Source organism: Enhydra lutris, unplaced genomic scaffold, assembly GCF_002288905.1.
Source record: "Enhydra lutris kenyoni isolate GAN:26980312 unplaced genomic scaffold, ASM228890v2 scaffoldscaffold4, whole genome shotgun sequence".
Lineage (NCBI taxonomy): Eukaryota > Metazoa > Chordata > Mammalia > Carnivora > Mustelidae > Enhydra > Enhydra lutris.
Genome location: NW_019154088.1, coordinates 2,650,957 through 2,660,908, shown reverse-complemented (window position 1 = coordinate 2,660,908; position 9,952 = coordinate 2,650,957). Strand labels below are relative to the sequence as shown.

The following is a 9,952-nucleotide window of genomic DNA, read 5'->3' as shown; positions in this document are numbered from 1 at the left end:
GAGAGAGAGAGAGAGAGACAGCGAGAGAGAGAGAGAGACAGCGAGAGAGAGAGAGAGAGACAGCGGGAGAGAGAGAGAGAGAGAGACAGCGAGAGAGAGAGAGAGAGAGAGACAGCGAGAGAGAGAGAGAGAGAGACAGCGAGAGAGAGAGAACAAGCAGGGGGAGTGGAAGAGGGAGAAGCAGGCTTCCCACTGAGCAGGGAGCCCGATGCGGGGCTTGATCCCAGCACCCTGGGATCATGACCTGAGCTGAAGGCAGACACTTAAGGACTGAGCCACCCAGGCAACCCTTTACTTTCACAATCTTAAGGATTATTCATCTTAGTCCCAATTCAGAGCCTCTGAATTCATCTGTTTCACACATTTTATATTACAAGAGGCTCTACACTGACCTCATTAAAGGCTTTGCCAAAATAACTTTTATTATTATTAAAGATGTATTTATGTTAGAGAGTTAGAGAGAGAGAGAAAAAGAGAGAGAGAGAACATGCAAGCAGTGGTAGGGGCAGAGGGACAGAATCTCAAGCAGACACCCCCTTCGTGCAGAACCTGATGCAGGGCTCAATCCCAGGACCCATAAGATCACCACCTGACTTGAAACCGAGAGTCAGACATTCAACCAACTGAGCCACTCAGATGGCCCTCTTTTTTTATTACTATTATTACAGTAGCCTTTATTATAAAACTTGGACTTTCCCCATTCTACTTTTAAGTACTTTACACAAAGTATTCCATTAACAATCAGGCTTACTCTTCTTTTTTTTTTTTTAATATTTTATTTATTTATTTATTTGACAGAGAGAGATCACAAGTAGGCAGAGAGGCAGACAGAGAGAGAGAGAGAGAGAGGAGAAAGCAGGCTCCCTGACAAGCAGAGAGCCCGATGCGGGACTCGATCCCAGGACCTGATCCCAGGATCATGACCTGAGCCGAAGGCAGAGGCTTATTAACCCACTGAGCCACCCAGGCGCCCCCAGGCTTACTCTTCTTGACATGATGAAACCTTCCATGCCAGTTTTAGATCAAAATTCACCATCAAGTAATCTCAGTGTAATATTACTATAATATCAATTATAGTCAGGAGAATGAGGAAGGTGTTCGCTCTCTCTAGACCCTTATCAACTTCCACATAAACAGGACGTTGATCATGAGCCTTTATCTGCTCTGCTTCCCAAACCCCCCTTTAAAGGATGGTGTTGCTTTTTTACAAGGAAGCCTGGGTCTATTAGGGAGGAGACAGCAGCGGTGGAGAGGAATGTGCTAGATGCTGTTAGACGTGGGAGCACATTGCTTTGAGGATGTAGCTAGTTAGACGATTCACACCCAAAACAGTATCAGGGACACAAGTCTAACCCAAAAAGATTCACTAGTATCCTCTCTATATTTCTAGTAAGAATAACCTAAATTACCTAATAACCTAAACATTCAGTTCTTAAAAATGAGCAGGAGACCCTGTAGTCACTGCTAGTGATCCAGTGGCCCAGCTTGGCAACAGGAGGACCAGAAAGGTGGCCACAACAGCCAAAAGTGGGGACTGTGACAAAATGGCTTCTCTGGGACCAAAATCTGTCATTAAATCAAGTATTATTTCAGTGACTTCAATTTGCCACGAGACAAGTTTTTAAAGGGGACTGGTCACACTGGGTAAAAGGTGGGTTCCCCTGGAGATACTAAAATCCAACAGGGGAACTCCCTGACAACAGATTTTCATATAATGGAAGCACTGAGCAAATGAAAGACAACACCTGTGGAAATAAAAATAGAGCTAACACCAGCAGCTCTCTACACAAACCGCTCTCTAATGAGTATGAAACGTCTCTCCAGTGACTGATGAGTATTCAAAATGATGTAAAAACAGATCCTTGTGTATGAAAGGCTTGCCAGCTGATGCAATCCATGGTGACATAAAGGATTAGAAGATAAAGGTCAAGCACAAAATATTCAAATGAAAACAACATTACACAAAGCATGAAGGGATCAATATTTGCAGGGTCTGACAGTACTGAATTTGCTAAAAAGTTTATAGAGACACCAGCCAAAAGCATAAAGACCTTCTAAGACTTTTCAAGGAGGAAACTGAGCAAAAAAGAAAGAAAGAGAAGGAAGAAAGAAAATAAGGTGTGAGTTAAATTAAGAAACTAAACAAGAAGAAAGACAGAAGTGCTACAGACACTAAAACGAAATCTCTGGAAAATTGAATGCTGAAACTTTGGGAGGACTTAGATGATCAGACCTGGAAAAGAACCACACTTCTGTTTCTCAAATCGTGGAGATGTAAAATGGATAGGAGTAATTCTATTTAAAGAAAAAGCTAAGAAGCACTAGACTGGCCACGTAAGCCAAGACTGGGAACTTTCAATTATGGAACAAAGAAGTGAGGTGGGGAGGTACCGAGGAGAGGTGGGGGGAAAAAAAAAAACAGAGCCAAAAGAAGTCATGGAGGATCAACAAGAATCCCTAAACAAATGGAACTGGAAAGGTCACAGATCTGAAGGAAGAGGGAGAGGAATTAAAGCCATCAGAGAAGGTACAGTTTCATGGCAAGAAAGTGAACGTGCATGGGGGAGAGGCACAGGATGAAAAGGACGCCACTGGGCCAGTAAGAGCAGACAAAGGAGAACCTGCAAGGAAACCACCAGAAACATGCAGTGACACAGAGACCAGGAATCTGGCAAACCCATTTCCAGGTATTTAGTTGCTTTTTATCTTTGGAGGTTTAAAAAAAGAAAATCAAATTAAACCCACTTCGATGTCTGCCTATAAGAAAGGAAAGATTTTTTTGTGGTTTTACATTTTTCTTGTTGTTCCCAAATGAAGTTTTTTTTGTTTTTTTTTTTTTTTTTTTAGTGCATACATAGTTCTGTTTCTGTTATTTCAAATGATTCAAATACCAAAGGGAAGGTTCGTCTACTAAACGGTCTTTGTGATGAGAATGTATTAGTAAAAACTGATAAAATGCATACCACAGAAACAGGAAAAAAAAAATGAACTGAGTCCACAGGGACAAATTCAGCCATTCTGCTGCTTTGTGGGCTGCTAGAGGGAGAGGTTTTCTTTTCCTGTTCAGTCCGAAGGGGCGGGGAGGGGGGATCAAATACCATTATAATTAAAATCTACCCCCATCAAAATTAACTTTTCATAAAATTACACTGTAGAAAAAATATAATAACTTGAAATGAAAATATGCATGGACAACTATGCTGACCAAACTGCAAGCTAATCGTTTTGTTTGTATTTGTTCCACTGAAAATAAACAGAGCTTACAGACTTGCACATAAGAGTTTTTTTCACATGTTTATCTTCAATATTGCTCCAGTGCATTCTGCTCACACTGTAAACATTTTTTCTAACTCTGGCTGTCTGTGACTTCTTGAAAGGAATACATAGAGCATATGGCACGAATTCAATGACTCACCACTGTGGGGGCGGGGGAGTGGGTGGGGAGGGGCAGAAAACTTGCTTAAAGAGCTAACATCTTATGCCTGAACCTAAGTGAGAGTACAGTACCATTCTCAAAGCTGGTGAAACATAAGTTAGAACTGCAACAACACTGTTCAGAAAGAAAAGCTGTGGGCGCGGCTGCTTCAGAGCCTTACAGAAAGAGTCCTAAAAAGATCTCGTCTGAGGACTCCCAATCCTACCAGCAAAAGTATGACTTCAAACAAACTAGTCCCCTCTTCCTTTACCCTCCACTTGGAAAAATAAGATGCCACTACCCACGACCAGAGACCAAAACAACACAGGCAGCGCCTACATGATGAAGGCCTCAAGGTGCCGAAAAGGACTGCCTCTTCCAAAGTGTTCCCCACGGTCTATGAGGGTAACTGAAATCCTATCATGAGAAATCCATTTTCAGGCTTTCCTTGTCTAGAGAGACACATAAAAGAATAGGTAAGATACAATTTAAGTTAATTTTTTTTATTTTATTTTACTTATTTGTCAAAGGTAGGGGGAGCAAAAGCAGGGGGAGACTCAGGCAGAGGGAGAAGCAGGCTCCCTGCCAAGCAAGGAGCCTGATGCGGGACTCAGTCCCATGACCCCGAGATCATGACCCAAGCCAAAGGCAGATGCCCAACCAACAGAGCCACCTAAGCGTCCAAAGAATATTCAACAAACATAAATGAACATCATCCAGGTCAAAAAATAAATAGCTGTCAACATCACAGAAGTCCCCCAACCCTGACACCTGCTATACACCCCTCCCCAATCATTAGCCTTCACCTCTCCCCTAGAGGGGACAACAATCCTGAATTTTACCGTAATCATTTCCTTGGTTTCCATTTTACCATTACAAATACGGCTGCCTAAATAACACAGCTTACTATTTTCTTGTGTGTGAACTTCAAGTAGAATAATACAGAGGTATTTTGTGGCTATGTAATGCTCCTTTTACTTTACAGTATGTTTGAGAGACTCAACCTCGTTTTAATGTACTCATTCCACTATGAATGGACAGCTCAGTGGCTTTCACATGTGGTTCTTCTGACCAGCATCACTACACACACTCACACTCGTCTCCTGGCACAGATGTCCTAGAGCTTTCTAGAGTGTCTCCCAAGGGTCCAAGAGATGAACCTTCGAATTTACTAAAAAATGACAGTACGATCTTTCTAAGTGAATACATACACATATGTACATATATGCCAACATACGTACACACCAGCTGTGTGTGCAGTAGAAATTCCCTCTTTCAATTAATTACAATGTAAATCCTACGAGGAAAGTAACAAAACATTAAGCTAGATGTATTCTTACCAAAAGGTCCATCCTCAAAATGGCATTTGAGAATTGGACCAGAGGTATACACACCACACAGCTGATCCCAGAATATAAAATAATGCTTAAAGTCCAATCACCCTCTGTCTTCTGTCTCCCTTCAGTACATTTGTTTAGCTAAGCTGTAATCGTGATTAAATCCTACTCTCTACCCCTCTTTACTTGCACACAAAACAGCAGAGCGAAAGAGGGAACAACACCCTTCTTCTTACCTTACGTTCATGAACACCTACTCTAGCGGGCCTCTAGTACTACCCAGCAACCCAGCCAGTTTCCTATTTCATTCACTCTCCCACCATGTAGACAACCATTCTTACCTTCTATTCTCTCACACTTCTAGTACCTCCTTGGTGACCCTCACTCACAGCATTCTTCTTTCACTAAGAAAACAGAAGCAATTAGAAGGGCCTGTCGCATCAACCTCCCTACCTGTATCCATGCCTCTATGTTCTGGCCTTTCCTCTGATTACAGTTCAACAACTGTCTGAGCCCCGAGCAATGGGCACTCCCACCATCTGTCCAATAGAGTTTCCATCACCACATGTGGACCAAAGAACATAAATCCAGTCATTCTTACCTCTTCCCACATTATTTTTTGCCCTCTCTTCCAGACTGCTCTATCAACAAATAAACATGCAGTGATTTCTCCCATCTTTAAAAAAAAGGTCTTGAAAAACAGGTCTTGAAAAAAAATAATTAATTAATTAAAATTAAAATTAAAAACAGGTCTTGACCCACTTCCCCCGCCAGTCCATTGCTCTCCTTCTGATAATAACAAGACTCCTTAAAATTAGGAGGTATTTATACTTGCTGTCTCCAATGTCTCTCCTCCCATATTCTTTTTGAATTCAAGAATAGATTTATCCCACCACTAACAAAACTACTCTTACTGGGACGCCTGGGTGGCTCAGTGGGTTAAAGCCTCTGCCTTCAGCTCAGGTCATGATCCCAGGGTCCTGGGATTGAGTCCCATGTCAGGTTCTCTGCTCAGCAGGGAGCCTGCTTCCCTTCCTCTCTCTGCCTGCCTCCCTGCCTACTTATGATCTCTGTCTGTCAAATAAACAAATAAAATCTTTAAAAAAAATAATAAAACTACTCTTGCCAAGATCACTAGTAACCCCATGTTGTTAAAGTCAAGTGTCAATTTCTAGATGTCATCAAGTGCATTTGACACAGATCCCTCCTTCCAGGAAACATTTAAAGATACCAGTTTCCTGGTATCTTTTTCCTCCAGCCACTCACACTCAGTCTCATTTTGCTGGTTCCTTCTCATATTCATAAGCTCTAGACACTGTGCTGCCCAGTGCTCAGAACTTTTCTACTAATAACTCCCTGGTCATCTCACGCAGTCTCGTGACTCTAAGTATCACCTACAGGCTGCCAGCCCCCAGATGTGTATCTCCAGGCCAGACCTGGATCCTGCACCCCAGAGGTCTTCATCCAGCAACCTGCGAGGTATTTCCTATTGGATGCTATGCTGGGGCTCTTACATTTGCCCCTCCAGATTCACCATCCTTCTTCCTCCTCCCTGTTCTGCCCTAAGAGGCTGATCTATATGGATGACAGCAATAGGCTCTGTTTGCCTTCTGGCTGCTAGGAGGTTAGGATTCTGGGAAGCCCTGGCAGGAGAATAAAGGGCGGGGGTGGGGGGGCAGTATAAGACCAGAGTATTTATTCACCTTCTCCCTCCCTGGAGAGTCACCTTCACTGGCTAGATCTCTGGAGCAAAGGTGATTGACTCATCCTCTCAAGGTCAACTGCCCTATAGGAATCTCTCCCCCAGAGTTTCAGTGACGAGGGATAGTAACATCTCTGCTGTTGCCTTTCCTCCCAATGCTCTACGATCTATGCGCTCTCCCCACATCCCGCCCATACTTGTGTAAGCAATGTCTATGTTAAAAGTTCCTTCTAATTCTATTGAGGGTGCCATCTAGGTCCTACAGGAACTCTAACACAGATGTCCAACTGGCATCTCAATGATAACACATGCAAAACTGAGCACCTCCCATGGTCTTGCCTATCTTAATCAATGGCAGCTTCCTTCCTGTAGTTCTCGGGCCGAGAACCTGGCATCATCCTCATACATCTTTTTACCTCATACCCCACATCCTCAAGCCCTGTATGCTGTTCCCTCAAAATAGATCCAGAACCCAGCCACGTCTCACCAGCTCCATGGCCACCACCCTGGCCACGGCCACCATCCCTACTTGTTTGGGTTGTTGCAATAGCCTCCCAGCTGGTTTACCAACAAAGCAGCCAGAGAGGTCCTGTTAAGCCATATCACACGTCTCTTCAAAACCCTCTCATAGCTGCTCATCTCAGAGTAAAAGCTAACATCTTTAATAATAATCTATAAGCCTCCCCGTGATCTGGCCCCATATGCCTCTCTGACCTTATCACCTACTTGCTCACTTTGTTCCAGTCATGCTGGTCTCCCTTGCTATTCTCTATACTCCTATCACCAAGCCTTTCAACTTGTTATGCCCTTGGCCTACAACACTCCTCCCACAGATATCTTCAATGCTTGCTTCCTCACTCACCTTCCTCAGGCCTTTATTCAAATGTCATCATCTCGATAAGACTTTCTCTGGCCACTCTTTCTAAAATTATAATAGCCTCTCCCCACTTCATCTCGATCTCAAGCAATTATCACCATTTAGCATCTTACATATTTGCTTTTCTTTAATGTGTCTCCACACTTTAGAAGGTCCACTCCAGGAGGCGCGTGTTTTGGTCTGCCCTGTTCTTTGCCATATGCTCAATCTCTAAAATGGTACCTGGAAGTAGTGGATACTCAAATAATTGTTTAATGAACCACAACCAGACACCATTCAGTCAAACACTACTACATATGGCCAAAGATAGCGAACACTAGGAATCCTAGCTCATCTCCACTTTGGAGAGCAATTCGGCTAGATCTAGAAAAGTTGATGATGTGCACATCTAACAAACTAGCAATGTACTTTTCTGGGTTATGTATTTATTTATACAGATGAATATGGTATACTAGAAGTCTGTGACTCCAAGGAGTATAGTCAGACTAGCTGGAGAATATTATTTTAGGATCAGAGAAGGAAGTCCATCCCTCAAAAGCAAACTAATACAGCCCTGCTCCTACAATGAAGAGAACATGGAGGCTCTTCTCAGGCATAGGACATGGTGAAAAGAAAATGATCAATCACCAGCAGAATGGGGGGAAAAAATCAAAGCACATATCAGAAGATGTGATAATAGTGATCACCAAAAAACCAATCACAGATAAGTCACCTGGAAAGAAATCAGCAAGCAAAGACAGACAACAGGAAAGACATATGAGACCCAAATCATGTTGGGTTTTAAATTGTAAATAAAATGCTAACATAAGTAACCAAAATAGTACGCCACTGGGCATAAATGCTAGGTCAGACTCGAATTTTGCATTGCCTTCAAACATTCATGCAGGATCTCTCACAGGCCAGACACGGTCCTAGTAAGGGACTATACATTTGGTTCAACTAAAACCAGGTAGTTCATGTGTTAACCTTATTGCGCCTACTTCAAGCTTTCCCTACGTCCTTTTACAGAACCGCCAAGAGAAAGAGAAAATAAGCAGCCTACCTTTTACCTTTCTCCCACCTTGAAGAAAAGTGCTAATAAGCCTGTAATTGGCCAAAATTCAGGTCACCAGAGGGTAGTACTCATCTGACCGGCAAGAAGATGAGTCACCAGTCCCTGAACAGTCCGTGAGTTCGATGCCCTCAGCAAACACCTCTTCTAAGAGGGTTACCGTGTGGTGGGGGGGGGGGGGGGGATAACATAATGACACCAGGCTGAACCTTGCTCTTCTGACTCACACTCACATACTCTCTCCACTTACAATTCTCTTTCTCCTCAAAGGGTTTAATTAAGTCAGAAGAGAATTCATCACTTTAGGATGCTTAGTCTGGTACAGGCATTCAAAAATATAGGCAGAGGAGAAAAAAGACAGGTTGAACTCAACAGCAACATAAAAGTCAGGAGGAAGAGGGAATTTAAAGCAAACTGTCTGAAAATCTTCATTTTATTTCTCTGCTTCTTAACTCCTCATCCTTTAAATTTTTTTTTTGACCTGGTAATATTTTGTTGTTGAGGTCATCATGGACTCTCATAATACTTGTAGTAACAACACAGAGAGATCTCCCACACTTGACCCAGTTTCCCTAATGATAACACTGTGCAAAACTACAGTATAATATCACAACCAGAATATTGACATACTGATATTGATATAACCCACCAATGTTGTTCAGATTTTCCCAGTCTTATTTGTACTCACTTGTGTGTATGTGTCTTAAGTTCTAGACAATTTTATCACTTGTGTAGGTTTGTGTATCTACCACCACAATCGAGAAAATGATCAGTATCAGCACTAGAAGGACACCTCATGTTACCTTCTCATAACCACATCCACCAAACCCATCCCTAACCCCTGAAAACCACTAATCCATCTGCCATTCATTCTTTCAACCCTCATGCCACACCCTAGTGGAAAGTAGCCATCTGTACGACCACCCCTATTCCATTCTCTCACTATACTCCTACTCTCCAGCCTCACACAGCTGCACACTCAGGGTGGATTCTGTCTTCAAAAAGAGCTGGCCAGAGAAGGAAAGGGTGTTGCACCTTACTGATAGAGAAAACCATCCAAAAGCAAAACAGAAGGGTTTTCACGTTCAGGTACACAGGTCTCTTCTATGTGCATATCCACTAATATGCATATTCCTGGCTATAAAAGAGGAAAGAACACATATTCTAGAAGCTTCGTAAAGTTCTGTATAAACATAAGTATTGATTCCTATGAAATCAAGGAAAAGACTTCTATTTTCAGACTACCCAATTTAGAGGGGCATAGTGCAGCATTTTTCACTTCTGTAAAAACTTTCATCCATTTCAACCAGGACTTAAGTCCTTCTACATCGGTATGTGGAATCCCTATATTCAACTTAAAGAAACATCTTTCTTCCTTACAAGCCATTAGATACGCTGTCCTTTACTCAAATTTAAAATCCAAAGGACAAAATGAACTGCTAGTAATTACTAGTTATTACAACGCAGTTTTTAAAAGGAACATAAAGGGGCGCCTGGGTGGCTCAGTGGGTTAAGCCTCTGCCTTCGGCTCAGGTCATGATCCCAGGGTCCTGGGATCGAGCCCCACATC

The 9,952-nt window shown here is 42.6% G+C and overlaps 1 protein-coding gene across 1 annotated transcript in view; it reads right to left on the bottom strand.

The window, feature by feature from the left end:
* LOC111138809 (apoptosis and caspase activation inhibitor) overlaps window positions 1–9,952 on the bottom strand; it is a 150,893-nt gene that overhangs the window by 127,058 nt on the left and 13,883 nt on the right. The gene's annotated exons all lie outside the window — the stretch shown is intronic.